Consider the following 9,940-nt stretch of genomic DNA (forward strand, 5'->3'; position numbering starts at 1 on the left):
CTCTGCTCTCCTCTCCACTCTTCTCCTCTCCTCTCCATTCCTCGATGCACAGCAGGCTCATGTGAAAAAGGGCTGGTTAACACCCCCTCCCATAAAAACACACACACACACACACACTTGCACACACGCACGCAAGCACGCAAGCACGCACACACACACGTGCACACACACACGCACACAAACACACACACACACACACACACACGCACGCACACACACACACACACACACACACACACACACACACACACGCACACACACACACACACACTTTTCTCTCTTTCTCTCTCTCTCTCTCACTCCCTCTCTCTCTACAGACATCCATCTCTATCTTCACCATGCTGCATGGCTCTAGTCTTGGCTTGACTCACGCAGGCGGGTACATGTCACATCTGCGCGCAAACAAACACAGCCGCAAACATGCACGGCCACATGCAACACAGTGCGCAAAATAAATAAACTGATACATGCACCCCTGCGTGTATTTATGAAAGTAAACATGAGCTGAACACACAGATGCACACGTGTGCACACACAGGGGGAAAAAAACACACGCTTACGCACACACACACCTGCTTGCACGGTTGCACCAACTTGGCTTGCGAAGAATTGTGAGCATGTAGGCATCCAGGCACACAATCACAAGACGACATTTTTTTAAAAACTTTGTGTGTGTGTGTGTGTGTGTGTGTGTGTGTGTGTGTGTGTGTGTGTGTGTGTATGTGTGTGTGCGTGCATGGCATGGCTGTGTGTGTGAGCGAATGTGCGGTTGTGAGAGCGTGCTCATATTCTGTGTGTGTGGGTGAGTGATTATGTATGTGTGTGTGTGTGTGTGTGTGTGTGTGTGTGTGTGTGTGTGTGTGTGTGTGTGTGTGTGTGTGTGTGTGTGTGTGTGTGTGTGTGTGTGTGTGAGAGAGAATCTCCAGAGGGCAGTTTCAACCAGCGGTCCTTAAAGAGGCCCTGTTTCTCCTCTCCTCTCTCTCTCCTTTCTTTCTCTCCTTCCTTCCCTTCTCCAAACCTCTCTCTCGCTCTCCTCCTCACCTCTCTCTTTCCTTTGATCCTCTCTCCCTTCCTCCTTTCCTCTTGTCCTATACCTCTCTCTCGCTCTCTCCCTCACCTCTTTCTTTCTTTTCTTCCTCTCTCCCTTCCTCCTTTCCTCTTGTCCTCCCCTCCTCCTCTTCCCACTTCTCTCTCTCTCTCTCTCCGCTCTGTACTGACCCTCGTCTCTACAGGTGAGAGGCAGGCAGAGGACAAAGAAAATCAATAGGCATGCGAAAGAGAAGAGAGCAGAGGAGAGGAGAGGCAGATGAGACGAGCTGTTTTGCATTCCCGAGCGGCCAGAGACATAGAAAAACAGGCATGCAGGCAGTACGGCAAGCAAGCAAGCAATCTATCTATCTATCTATCTATCTATCTATCTATCTATCTATCTATCTATCTATCTATCTATCTATCTATCTATCTATCTATCTATCTATCTATCTATCTATCTATCTATCTATCTATCTATCTATCTATGCAGTGGTATGGTATGTATAATAAGATATGGACAGGCAGGCAGTTGGCCAGTCCCGACTTAATTGTGTATTGGGCCTTTTCACACATTGTTGTTTGTTTGTTTTTTTTTGTGCTCAAGTGCTCATTCAGTGTTCCTGTGAGATTTCGTATTCAGTTTCAGATTATAAACTGTTACTAATGTGACATTTATGACAATGTAACACTGTAAGAAAATGTTTCCCTCCTTCTTTTCTCTGTTTGAAACAAAGTTGTGTGTAAGTAACTGCGTCGCAATACTACAACTACGACCCATAGTAGATGGATAAAAATGTTCTCCCAAATGCTGAACAGCAGGGACTCAGAGACAGAGTGGTGAGCTCTAGCAGAACAACACTACTTCCAACCGTACCGCCTCCGAGTGCCTCTTCTCAGGCCAGTCACAACCAGGCACGCAAACTAGGCAGGTGCCTAGGGCCCCCGTCTGAAAGGGGGGCCTGGTAATGATAGGTTATGCACTTGTATTCAAATGACAGTAATGACAATAGATCAATACAGCAAGATCTACATAGATTCAATGACCACAAAAGTGCTACCAAAAATGCAGTGATACTGCTCAAAATCTATCTTGTGGGACTCCCTCCTCAATAGCTTGATGAGAAAAAGGGGCCCTAAAGCCCCTCTTTGCCAAGGGCCCCCAAATAAAGTGAAACGGCCCTGCCTCTTTTGCACCCACCCCCCATCTCTCCAGAGCCACAACTCTTCTGCCTGTGCAAATTCCTGAAGAAATCAGCAGCCTAACTGAAATGGCAGTGGTCAGTGTGACATAGAGGTGGGTATTGGCAAGGGGTTCACGATTCGATGCGCATCACGATACACATGCCACGATGCGATACTATCACAATACATTGCGATACATGTATTATTGCGATGCATTGCGTTATTGACTTCATTCATTTTCTTTTTACACCTTTGCTAATGCCAATGTAATGATGATGATTTTAACCTTGGGGCGCACTATCACATCTGATCATATGGTCGTTTAATGGACTAACAGAACTTTGAAAGGACACATCACAATACTGCGTCCTTGCATAGCGATACAGTATCGTGACTCTGTGCATCATGATTATCACGATTCCATACCATATCGTTGCAGACTCATGATGCTAAAATGCTAAAATGCAGACGCAAACATTTCGAAAATTTAGCAGAATCATCCACATGGTCAAAGGTGAATATGCATAGATGCTTCAGGCGGACTTAAAAGTTGTGTTGTACAGGTCTTAATGAGTTAAAAAAACGGCATTACATTATCACTACACGTTAACTACTGTGTCTTTCCTTGATCTTTTTTTCTTCAGACTTGAGGATTTTTTTTTTCCTTTTTCAGAAGTTTAACCACAGAATTAACTAAAGAATTAGCTTCTTCTGTTCAGAGATTAATTAGAGCCAATTTACTCCCATTTCTGAATCAGACTAATTACTTTGTGTAATGCTCTTGGATTAATACAGTCAAATGTAATTACATACTGTATGCCTATAAGTCTAGTGTATTGCATTATTGTGTGCTAAACTGTTAGTTGTGCTTAGTGATTTTCGTCTCGAGGATGTCTAAAGCTGGCATGGTGTTTACACCTGTAGTCAAATTAAATCATGCATGTGTTGCATAAGTCTTCTTGTATTGTATCATCAAATAAAATTACATATGTAGCCTATGTATATAAGTCTGATGGTATTGCATTATTTTGGCTGCAAGGTAAGGTTTCGGCATAAGTTGTGTGTGTGTGTGTGTGTGTGTGTGTGTGTGTGTGTGTGTGTGTGTGTGTGTGTGTTGGGGGATGATGCAGCCATGGTGTCATCAGTGTGTTTGGGCTTCACTTTGGGGAGTTGTCTGTCTCATTTACCCCCCTCTGCCCAGTCACACACACACACGCACGCGCACGCACACACACATCAAACAGACAATCACACACAGACATGCACACGCTCACACATTACACATTACACAATCACATGCGTGCGGACACACACACACGCACACGCACACGCACACACACACACACACACACACGCACACGCACACGCACACACACACACTATACTACACCACACAGACATGAGCACACAAAACACACACAGACACCACAGACCCACGTACACACACACACACACACACACACACACACACACACACACACACACACCACTGACCTACTCGCACAGCACTCAAATTACACACACACACACACACACACACACACGCACACACACACACACACACACACACACACACACACACACACACACACACACACACACACACACACACACACACACACAAACCTCCCCTCACAAACCAAACCACACACACTCACACGTACCCTGTGCTGGGGAGTGGCAGCCGCATGTCCCCCGTCTCTCCCCCTCTGTTGTTGTTTTCCTGCCGAATGAAATAATCTGCACCCCCCACCCCCACCCCAACCCCTCCTGTCTCGACCCAGACTGGGTCAAAGGCTCCCTCTCGCAGCCTGTTGCTGATTGTGCGCACAGGGAGGGGGTGGGCTTTGGGAGAGGGAGAGAGACAGAGAGAGAGAGAGAGAGAGAGAGAGAGAGAGAGAGAGAGAGAGAAAGAGAGAGAGAGAATTAGGCACAGATGGCTATGCCCTCCTTCACCATATATTGAGTCTGCAACAGTAAAAAAAATAGAAAAGCTACCTTTGGACGATATAGCTTTGCTTGTTAAAACACAATTCGATTTGAGACATCAGCCGCTTGATAATGAAAAGTAGCCTATCTGTTTTGGCACTTGCTTCAAATATTGAGATTGCGTTTCATGATTATTGAGGAACTGATAATTGTCCACATACGGGGGAAAAATTAGAGGAAAGCAAGGGTTAGCAAGTGGATCTTCTTCTCTTCAGATTATATGGGCTAAATGAATGGATTGTGAATTAACATTTAATTGTGTATTTACCCTTCAGGGTTTAGTATGCCCTCCACTCCAGATTAGTTTAGGGTTAATCTGTAGTCTGAACATGTCCATATTCTAGACATTCTCATTTTATAGCCTAGGCTAGCTTAATGAAATCATCAATCTGGTTGGAAATGCATTTTTTTAATCCTATATATTAATCATAACTCTCCCCAAAGTCTCAATGTGTCATCTAATTATCCTATTTTAATACATTTCCTAATGATTGGAATGACTTAGTCAATGGCTATTTTAATTTAATCAACGCCTGTGTTCATTTTAGGGGGAAAACACGGCGCGATCAAATCTGTTGAAATGTATCAAATGCACACATCACATGCTACAGTTTCCGATAAAAGGAATGTCTTCCATGTCGAGACACCAAGCTGAAGGACATTACACGCTGGCGCATCCCCAACACTCCCAAATGTCTTTTAGGAAACATCCGCAAATCAGACGTATAAATTGAAGCCTGTCCGTCTTCTGGTGCAACGAGGATGAATAAAAGTTTTCATTGTAAAGCACTCGGAGGCTGACGTCACTTTGGTTCCTTGAAGTGGAGCAGAATAAACCTAGGGAAGAGACTCCTTCAATCTGCCGTGTTCGTAACTAACACACACAGTCACTCACACCGCGACTCAATTACTGCCCAATTCCCCCTCTTTATCATCTCCTTCTGCGACCGGCCTCTTACGAAACCAAATCGAAAAAGAGAAGGAAAGGGCAACGTGAAACGAAGTGTTATACACACCGCGAAATCAAAGGGAATAACTAAAAGTGTGAAAACTACGGTAAGTTGTATTTATTTCAAGGTAGGGGTTGCTAGCTAAGGGCGACCAGTTATTACACCGGAGAATCAATGTTGTGTTGCTGCCTGGCTTGATTTCTTTAGCGACTCAGCTAGCTAGCTCGTTAGTTTTTTCCGCGAGGTACGGGGAATTCTCAAAAGCATGTGCTGCAGGTTGACTCCAAACTTGGCTAAATCGAAATACGAACCTTAAAGAGACCATTTTGTGGATTTCGCAGTTTGACGTTTGAAAATACAAAACTTCCAAGATTGGTCGAAGTGTTGCCGCTGTGGTGGCTGGCTACTGCCGAGGTTGTGACTTGGGCTGGAGGATTCCCGTCTTTGTGTCCTCTCTTTCGTGCGGGTTAACTGGTCTATTTTCAAATAAATTCAGAATAGATAATTTTCGGAATGCAAACATTATTCGACAGAGTGCACTAGCATGCACTTACGCTTGGTGTGTTAATGGATGTGTATGATTTTAAAACGGGAATAGGGTACGCAAAACACTGGAGTCAATTTGAAGGTAGAGCAGCAGAAGCTACCTTTGGTCTATTTAATGTCCGTCTCTCAGATGATGGCAAAAGCTAACAGCGCTTCACTGCCAAAACAAGATAAAACTATTAAATGTTATGTTGTTCGTTTTACGATATAGCATTGTAGACAGTGTTTGGCATATTTCTAAGCTATTTTTGGGGGAATCAGCCCATCGTTGAGGGCAGTGCGCTGTTTTGAGTTGGAGCTTTCTTTGCTCTTATCTTTGTTGCTTCCTTAAAGAGAAGCGGCTGCCTGGCCGAGTTGTTGAAATTTATCCCTTTGTGTATATTACAATATCCTCCATTTTTCTGCCCTCTAAACAACAAGCCTCTCGCCATCTTGGTTAATTTGAACTCGCCGGTCCTTTCGCTCCTATCGAAAGCATACGAATCCATGTTTTTGCAGATGGAAAGTTAAGAATTGTCTCGAGCAGGAGCGATGACGTCATGTGAAGTTTAAGCAAAATGTTGCGTTATTCACGGAAAGCGTGGACGTTGATGTTATTACAACATAGCTAGATAAGGCGTACTTTAAATGAACACTTAAACGCACAGGAGGTGAACTCGTGGGTTTGGTCCTACGGGAAGCTGCAATTTAAGGTTTAAAAGTGGCGTGTGTATAATTTTACCAGCTTATGCCTTGGGTGGACAGGTGGACAGGACAAGCACTAATGTTAGTCTGGCCGTGTTTATTTTTGCCTGCTGCGAGGTGGTGCATTGTTGTGTCTCTGAATAGAAGTTATGAATATGTTTTGATGAGTTATTTAAAAGCAGATATACAGTAGTTGTAGCTGTGTCGTAAACTATGACACATTTGCCAGAACTTTTGTTTTTACACTTGTTGATTGGCTTATTTACTGAGCCGTATTATGCTCGTGTGTTTTTGTTATTAAATTGCCTTTCTAATACTCATGCAGATGTTGGAAACACAATTGTGGTAATAACACCGGGGGGGGGTTGCCCAAGGCCATTTCCCCCTAAAATTACCTGTTCATTCAAGATTTAAACAGGCCACTTTACATTTCACTTTCAAATTTGGTTTGAAGTGAAAAATAAAATTTTGCCCAACACACCTCACGGGGTACATGACTACATGCATTATGATGTCATCCACAGTCTTTATTTGTCACCCTAAGACTGACTGTAATGTTGCCAGTGGGTGAGCTGTCACCCCACAACCACACAACTCACACAACACACACACACACACACACACACACACACACACACACACACACACACACACACACACACACACACACACACACACACACACACACACACACATCACATCACATCACATCACATCACATCACATCACAATTACTGACCAGCAGTGGCTATGTCATGTTAAGATGTCATTTTATTCACACACAGGTAATTAGCACATTATTACTAAACATTAGCGCTGGTTTACTACACAAGTGCATGTGTATTTGTGTAGCTACTGTGTAGTGCAGGAACACGAACACACACACACACACACACACCACACACAACACACACACACACACACACACCACACACACACATGTGAGATCTCTCACCCACTGTAAATGAAAGTGTGTGTGTGTGTGTGTGTGTGTGTGTGTGTGTGTGTGTGTGTGCACGCTCACTACACTACAGCCCTTAAATGAAGTGTTATGTAACCGAGCAAGCTGTGCTGTGCTGACTGACTGACTAGCCTAGTAGTCCTCGTCGTCGTAGCGTAGCCTACATCACACGATAGGGGCCTCCCTCCCATTGCTGGACGTATACTACACATGTGTTCGTGGGCTGAGTTGGAGTTCCAGAGGGCCAGGGTATCTAGGCAATGGGGACGACGGACGCATATGCTTTGCTTTTTCGTCCGTCCCCAAGCCCTTTTGTGGGGACGGAAAAGGGCTGCAGTTTGAAACCATACATGCGTTTGGGAGCAGATGTTTTTGGCCAAACATGACGCACTGTACTCTCTCTCTCTCTCTCTCTCTCTCTCTCTCTCTCGCTCTCCCATGCGTTCCATGTGTTGTGGGAATGCTCTATCTCTCTCTCTCTCTTGGTTCGTTCTTCCCTCTTTTTCCCCCTTCTTTCCTGTTCTTTTCCTCCTCCTCTCCTCACCCCGCTGTTCTTCTCATGTGGGAATGTCATATCTGCCCTTCTCTCATCTCAGCTCAGCTCATCTCATCTTCTCTCTCTTTTTGCTTTTTTTCCTCCCTTTCCCATCTTTCCGTCTCTGGCTCTGTTCTCCCTTGTTTTTCTCCTCTCCCTGTCTATCCATCATCTCTCTCTCTCTCTCTCTCTCTCTCTCTCTCTCTCTCTCTCTCTCTCTCTCTCTCTCTCTCTCCTGCTCTTTTTCCCTCCTTTTCTTCCCCATCTCTCCATCTCCCGCTCTCCTCTCCCTTCTTCTTCTTTTCTGTCTCTCCTCTCTCCCTGTGCTCACGTTGCATCGACTTGACAGCTGCTTGATTTCATAGAACTGCTAAGAAGCCATTAGCGGTATCAGTGAATTGAAACGGAACAGTCTCACCCACTCTCTCTCTCCTGTGCCATTACAAATGCCTATTGTTGAGCTTTTTGTTAGAGTGTGTCTCGGTATGTGTGTGTGTGTGTGTGTGTGTGTGTGTGTGTGTGTGTGTTTTGGTGTGTGGTGGACTGATATTGTGCACTGCGTTTCTGTGTGTGCGTGTGTTTTGGAGCGTGTTTGTGTGTATGTGCGCTTTTGTGATGTGTATTTCTGTGTTTGTGTGTGTGTGTGTGAGAGAGAGAAACTGTGTGTGTTTTCCATGTGTGTGTCTTTGTGTTTGGTGTGTGTGTGTCTTTGTTGCTGCGTGAGTTTTTGCGTGTGATTGTGTGTGTACATGCGTGCATGTGTTTGTGTGTGTGTGTGTGTGTGTGTGTGTGTGTGTGTGTGTGTGTGCCTGCGTGCGAGCCAGGCAGCCACAGCTGAACACACAGTCGGTTGCAGGAGCCACTAATACACTGGCGTTGTGTGTTTCTGCGAGTGCAAAGGAGAGAGAGAGAGAGAGAGAGAGAGAGAGAGAGAGAGAGAGAGAGAGAGAGAGAGAGAGAGAGAGCGCACCACAGCACACCAATCTGTCAGGGCTTGTTTGTGATGTGGGGGTTTGAAGGCGAATGCATACTGTGCTCTCTCAAGCACACCCAAAGCAGCGAGGGGAGGGGGAGACGAGAGCCAGAGAGGGAGAGAGAGAGAGAGAGAGAGAGAGATAGTGTGTGTGTGTGTGTGTGTGTGTGCGTGTGCGTGTGCGTGTGTGTGTGTGTGTGTGTGTTGGAGGGGGAGAGCCACAGAGAGGGAGCGAGAGAAAAGGGAAAAAACGAAGGGAAAGAAAAGAAAAAAAAGAGGAGGGGAAAAAAAGAGGGATGGATGTCTGTTTCCGTGCCAGATGAGGCGTCGCTCCTCCTGTGTCCTGCCGGAGCAGGATGTTGTTTTTCCTCATGGCGACGAGCAACAAACGCTCAAGGAACCGAGTGAAGGGGGATAGAAGAGGGAGCCACAAGAAGAGAAGACTGGAGAGGAGGAGAAGAGAGAGGAATGGATAGAACACAACAAGACACAAGAATAGAGGAGAAGAGAAAAGTAAGAAAAGAAAAAAGTGAAGAAAGAGAAACAGCATTCAAGGAAATAAGGAAAAGAAGACAGGAGAGGAGAGGAGAAGAAGTGAGGAATGCATAGATGAGGGAGCAACAAGAAGAGAAGAGATAAAAGTAAAGAAAGAGAAACAACATTCAAGGAAAGAAGGAAAATGGAGATGGGGATAGATAAGGGAGGGAGGACGAAAAAAGAAAATAAGAGAGGAGAGGAGAAAAGAAGAAGGAAAGAAAGGTAGAGAGAAAAAAAGGAAAAAGAGAGCAAGTCCTGGAGACCTGATGATTGGCCTCTATACTAAACAGACAAAACTAATAGACAGATAAAAATACAGACAGACAAACGTGCAGTAAAGAGGAGAGGAGAGAAGAGTCAAAGAAGGAAAGAAAGATAGAGAAAAAGGGAAGTGAGGCCTGGAACGGGGACCTGATTGAAAAAATGTAACAGACGGACAAAAGTCACAGGCAGATAAATGTACGGAAAGAGAAAAATACAAGAGGGCAGGCCAGGAAGAGGTGGACAGAGGAGGGAGCTCAGGATAGCCCAAGTAAAGAAAATATGAGAAT

General features: G+C 44.9%; 1 protein-coding gene across 9 annotated transcripts in view; it reads left to right on the forward strand.

The window, feature by feature from the left end:
• The first annotated feature begins 5,013 nt into the window (after window positions 1–5,013).
• The window catches only part of LOC134459663 (bromodomain adjacent to zinc finger domain protein 2B-like), a 224,479-nt gene continuing 219,552 nt past the window's right edge, over window positions 5,014–9,940 (forward strand). For all 9 annotated transcript variants that reach the window (XM_063212034.1, XM_063212033.1, XM_063212039.1 and 6 more), the window contains exon 1: window positions 5,014–5,259. The gene's annotated coding sequence lies outside the window, so the exon portion shown is untranslated. The remainder of the gene's footprint in view (window positions 5,260–9,940) is intronic.

Source organism: Engraulis encrasicolus, chromosome 12 (genome assembly GCF_034702125.1).
Source record: "Engraulis encrasicolus isolate BLACKSEA-1 chromosome 12, IST_EnEncr_1.0, whole genome shotgun sequence".
Lineage (NCBI taxonomy): Eukaryota > Metazoa > Chordata > Actinopteri > Clupeiformes > Engraulidae > Engraulis > Engraulis encrasicolus.